The sequence below is a fragment of the Schistocerca gregaria genome, chromosome 3, assembly GCF_023897955.1.
Source record: "Schistocerca gregaria isolate iqSchGreg1 chromosome 3, iqSchGreg1.2, whole genome shotgun sequence".
Lineage (NCBI taxonomy): Eukaryota > Metazoa > Arthropoda > Insecta > Orthoptera > Acrididae > Schistocerca > Schistocerca gregaria.
This window is the reverse complement of record NC_064922.1, coordinates 578,204,751-578,211,279: the sequence shown is the minus strand read 5'-3', so window position 1 is coordinate 578,211,279 and position 6,529 is coordinate 578,204,751.

Below are 6,529 nucleotides of genomic sequence, written 5' to 3'. Positions count from 1 at the left end.
TGCGTAGAGGTATAGGATAAGACTGGATACCCAACTAGATCACCTCCGGTACGCATATACTCTTATTTGAAAATCAGATTCTACAATTCTGTTGTGTTCAGGTCGGTAGCTGTGCCATATTTTAGACTTGTGCTTGACGTTATTTTTCAATATGGTAACACTTGTCGGTGTGTTACCCGTGCTTTTTGGAACTTACGAGGTAGAGTGGACGTTCAAACCTGCTCTTACCAGTACGTTGTTCATATCTTTCACCCAGAAAAGTCTAGCTGTTGATTGGCGCTAGAGTACTCCACCGGCACTCGACAGCCACTACGATAAGCAATCTCTGCTGTAGAGGCGTTGTTTTAAATTTTGCATACTGTTTACCCCAAAATCACCCAAAAGTTTGCTTCTTATTCTTACTACTACATCTTCCATGTACAATAAGAAAATCATTTGTTACCCGTCTTGGTGCTGCAACTTTAATGGCAAGAGGTGTAAAGTGGTATAGGATAAGACTGGATACGCAACGAGATCACCTCCCGTACGCATATACTCTTCTTTGGAAAGTCACTTGATAGACTAACACCTGACGACCAACAGAACATATACCATTGCAAATTGGTTGTAGACAATAACAGTAAAAGTATAGGCATGAGAACTGTGCATAAGGTTGTAACCATGTGCTACCGAAGCTTATCATCTTTATTCAGTGCAGAAAATCTTGCGGTTACAGCTTCAGTAATCGCCCCACATCTGCAAGGGAGTATCTTTCAGTGTAAGCAAAACTGTACATTTATATTACTATAAATTTAAGTTACAGATCTACGTGTAAGTAAGTGGATGTGCTGTTAAGAAGTTTGCTTGTGATATTTATGGCTAATGAGTACACTTAAATAAAGCAATCATTTAGTTTCACGTTTATTTTTCAATGTACTTTCTTGTGAAAAAGAAAGAGAGAGAGAGAGAGAGAGAGAGAGTATGCTCACAATCACGCGCTTGTTGTGAGACAAGTGAAATTGCCTTATAAAGCAAAGAAACCTTTCATTGTCTCCTATTAGTGGATACAAACGTCTTTAGTTACAGCAACAAACACATCATATGATATTACAAGGAAGCATTGCTTGCTACTGGCAGCCGAATGTCTGGTCAATGAAAAAAGGAGACTTCTCAAGGTGATCAGAGAAAAGGCACAAACCACAAGTTTACCAGTCATAGGGTGTGAACGTGGTATAAACATCCGAGCAGCCTTGAACAACGCAGATTTGTTTACGTAAGAGTACCGGAATTTTGTGCAGCAGTACTGTATAATACAGTGTCCAGCAACATTAAGACGCGCGGGGTAGCCGAGTGGTCTTGGGTGACTTGTCACGGTTCACGCGCGGCTCCCCCCCCCCCCCCCCCAGGCGGAGGCTCGAGTCCTCCCTTGGGAATGTGTGTGTGTGTGATGTCTTTAGCGTAAGTTAGTTTAAGTGGTGTGCAAGCCTAGGGACCGATGACAGCGACAATTTTGTTTCATAGGAACCTACCTCAAATTTCCAATTTTTCCCAACATTTTATTACTCACGGTACGTCCAGACAGGTCTGGACACAACATGAAATGTCTGTTCCCTCAAAATCATGTGAATCTTATTATAATTACGAATTATTGCGTCGTTATGCAATCAGTTATTGCTATTATTATTACCATTATTATAAAACAGGAATAGACTCATGCAATTATTATCAACTTGTTAACTTTATTCACTGTAGAAAGTAGACATTTCTAATATTAATTTTAAATAACTATGATCATACCTTAAATATGACACCTGAGCCTGCTTAACTGCTCACAGACGGCTCTGGCCTGATCGCGCCTAAAGCAAGCCTCATTTCTTCATAGATGGAGCTGAGTCTCTCTGTATTTATATTCTAATTTCGATCGACGTCGACAAGCCCACTTCAACCTAACGTAGGGTTGAAAGTGGAAACAATATATTAACTGTCATCTCGGAGATGGCCAGATATTCACTGCTTATTGATAACCTAAATGTAACAGAAGCACTTCGAAAAATTTTGATGACACTGTTCTCTCTGCTTTGAAATGTGTCAGTCCCTCTTTAATCCTAAACATGAATTATTTGTCAGGTGTTTCGAAACGAGAATGGATCACGAACCCAGTCAAATTCCTTAACAATCTTCTCAAAATATTTTTTTTAATTCTGTACACAAGAGTATTAAATGTTCATTAATAAAATCCATCAACACTTTATTATCCTCAGTAAAAGGCCGTACAGTTGGGGAACATCTCATACCATCCATTTTCAATTGTATCTATCCACAAATTTAACTTACGAGCGTGAGTCAAATGAAAACCTTAAATTTGTAATAACAAATCGAAATTTCGCGCCGTTATCCTATAAGTTGGTTAGCGTGTTACAAACAGCGTGCAGAATGGCCTGTAGGTGGTAGCATAGTGCAGATGCACACATACCGTCGCGGTCTCAGTATAAAGATGGTCACCCCACTTGCGACTTGCACCAGGGAAGAACAGCTTCCTGTTACTTGGTTTTTGCGTAGTGAAGGTGTGAAACCTATTGAAATTCATCGACGAATGAGGGTTCAGTACGGTGATGCATGTTTGTCACAGCAGAAAGTCTACGAATGGAGTAGGAAGTTCGCAAATGGTGTGACTTCAGTGGAAGATGCTACTCGTCCAGGTCGAGCACAACGAGTTGTGACTCCACAGAACATTGCAACAGTTGAAGACATAGTGAAGGAAAACCGCCGAGTGACAATGAATGACATTGCACCATGTTTACGGATTAGTCATGGGCCAGCACACCACACTGTGCATGATGTGCTCCAGTTTCACAAAGTGTCTGCAAGATAGGTGCCACGGCAGCTGGATCCTGAAATGAGAAAGACGTGTTGATGCTTGTGAAGAACTTCATCGGCGCCTTGAACTAGAAGGTGATGGCTTCCTTGCAAGAATCGTTACTGGGGACGAAACCTGAGTTCACGTCCACCAACCGGAAACGAAGAGAGCGAGCAAGGAATGGCGCCATTCCTCATCACCAAAGTCAAAGAAGTTTCGAACAGAACCATCAGCAGGGAAGGTTATGCTGACTCTCTTTTGGGACGAAAAAGTCATTTTGGAGCATTACATACCTAGAGGAACCATTGTCACCATTGCATCATTCACAATTTCCTAAAAAATTATTTGCGTCCTGCAATCAAATCAAAGCGACGTGGATTGCTGTCAGCAGGTGTCGTTTGGCAACGTGATAATGCACTGCCCATACAACAGTTGCAATAATCACAGACCTGCGTTTTGAGTGTCTTCCTCATACACCATACTCACATGCATGATTTCCATAGGTTTTGACCACTCAAAGACGCGGTGCATGAGTGATTGCGCAGACCACCAAAATATTTTTTTTCTAAAGGAATTTTAGCGCTTTGTAAGCGCTGGAGGACTTGAATTGAGCCTAGGGGAGATTATGTTGAAAAGTGATACAGCTTTGTACCACTTCTGCACAATAAATAATATTTAAAAAATACTTAATGTTTTCATTTGACTCACCCCCAGTATTAATAAATGTTTCGGTGAACTTTCCTGGCAGATTAAAACTGTGTGCCGGACCTAGAATCTAACTCGGGACCTTTGCTTTTCGCGGATAAGTGCTCTACTGACTGAGCTCCCCAAGCACGACTCACAACTCTTCCTCACAATTTCACTTCCACCAATACCTGGTCTCCTACCTTCAAAACTTAACAGAGGCTCTCCTGCGAAACTTACGGAATTAACGCTCCTGGAAGAAAGGATACTGCGGAAACATGGTTTTGTCTTAGCCTGGGGGATGTTTCCAGAATAAAATTACCACTCTGTAGCGGAGTGAGCGTTGACAGGAAACATATTGGCAAATTGAAACTTTTTCCAGGAGTTCAGTTCTGCAAGTGTCGCAGGTGGAGTGGTGTGAAGTTTATAAGGTAGAAGACGAGGTTCTGGCGGAAATAAACCTACGAGGAAAGGTTGTGAGTCGTGCTTGGGTAGCTCAGTTGGTAGAGCACTTACCCACGATAGACAAATATCCCGTGTTCGAGACAAGGTCCGCCACAAGATTTACATCTGTCATAAAGTTTCATATCAGTGCACAGTCCGATGCAGAGTGAAAATGTCATTCTGAAATCCTTGAATATTATCAATAAAAGTGAGAATATTTTCGTTTCTCTCTTGCAATTTTCTGTTTAGTTCATTTAAGTACACGAAAATATTAGTAAGATGTGCGAATTTAGAAGCCCTTTCATCATCTGCAGATAAATCGGCATACTAATGCATCTCAACAGTTAAACCTGTAAGTGCCTCATCTCTAACTTCAAACAGTTGCTTTAAACGTTACCTCGATACGTCCTTCGTACATCTGGAAGTAGTATCCCATTTCTTGTCACAATACGTCGAAAATCCACATATTTAGGGGCCGTGATTTTATGAAGTTCACAGCTTTTACTGTTTTGTCCATCATTATTTTCAGAGAAGATGGCAACGACTTTGTAACAGTGGCTTCTCGGTGATTGAGGCAATGACCGGTTCGTAAGTTAGGATGTACTTTATATACTTTACACACCAGTCCTTTCTCTCGGCCTTTCATTCAACTGGTTCTATATGTGCAAACACTAACGCAATCCTCCAACGTTAATTCATTACGGACCAAATATTCATTAATCGGATGAAATATATCTTCGCCGATTCTCGTTCGGTAGATCTTTGCACTAAAAAGAAAAAAATCGGAGAATTACGTCCCTATCAATATACCTTTTGTTGGAAGTAAGTTGTGTTGAATCCAGTATCGATGGGATAGTCGATCTGAAGTGAAAACTTCTGACATCTCTTTTTTTTTCTCCTTTAAAATGTCTTCGATCGCACTTGATATGTCACTACTCGGCAGCTAATTGTGTCAGCAGATACAAGAATTTTTGAAATTTTAGTAGCAGGTTCTGAATTAAGGACTATTTTTATCATTTCTTCACACGTTGGCATTAACGGCGTTTCTGGCATTGTGTGTGTTTTTATTAGCCTTTACGATAAGTTTGGCAACCTAATGACTAGCTCCCTGTACTTTCGGAAACGTGCTGACGTAGTCATGAGCTTCGCTTGTTGTTAACTTTGTTCCAAAACCGTCGAAAATAAATCACATGTTTACATTACAGAGAGGAATGGTTTGTTAACTATCGTTTCAGTTTACTGGGAAGTATAGCAGCATTACTAAGTCTTTCACTAGACACAACACTCTCGGGGATTGAGCATATTTAATCACTAGTCCAAAACGTCCACTACGATAAATAATTATCACTATATTGCATTTGAACTACTTTCTGTTTCTCTTTTTCGAACTAAATGCTACAACGAATTTATACATTTCGAGAAAAAAATTGTTTAGGGACACTGTAATACAAAGTAATGGTATGTCAAAGACTATGTTTTAACTACTGCGGAGCACAGCTGCGATAAAGCGGAAATGAAATACTAAAACAATCGAAATTTTAGGATGGAATAACAACAATGCTGTTGAACTTAAATACTGCATTGTTGTCTAACTATGAGAATACATTTATAAAGATGCTAAGAACTTGAAGAAATATCAAAGCAGGGCAATAAAAATAATAAGAGAGCGCTATTATTGCTAAACCCAGGAATTTTCTGGAAAAGCATGTTCTACAAGTCATGCCGTACAGAAAAGATGTGGTGCTATGAAATATTGTCAACTTCGTGGCATAGTCTGTACTGTGGTACAGGCGTGAACACAATATTAACTTGAGCTAAACAAAATATAACAACTGTATTGAATAAATAATTAAGTTTAATTTATATGTAAATATAACGGTTATATCCCTTAATTTCTTACAATAATATGCGAATAATCATGTCAAAACTTTCACTTCATGTGGCACACCATTACACCGTGGCAGACATATTGCGGAACACTGCTGTAAGACACTTTGAATTTGTCATTTATATATTTCAAATAGATCATCACGACAATCGTGAATTTTTTTTCTCATTTTACAAAAAGCACGGACGATCGTAAAGGTTAATAAAAAATTTTATGCACATCTTTAATCATTATCAATGGAATCATCCCCAGCTGTCATCTATCCAATTTCATTGTAGCAATCAATGGAGCATCAAAGGTGAGTAACCAAGAACTGGCGACCACTCTCTGTGACGATGGACATGGTATATAGATTTAAGATGAGTGAAAAGTAAAATTTTGTGACGCGTTGCAGTACCTCAGTCACGTCATTGTGACAATGTCATACAGGGTACTTTTGGAGGAAGCATATGTGGTAAGAACCAGGATATTTTTCCCATTTTTTCGGTTTCTTACTTTAATCTGTAAACAGATTAGTTATAGAGCCACACAGCTGAAGACAAGTCTTTTATGTACATTAAGTAAAGTTGCGACTTCAGTATGGAACATCACACGTTACACTATTCTCAGACGGATTCTATCCCAACAAGAATGAAACTAACTGAATACCTTCACTGTAATTCCATATTATTTTAACT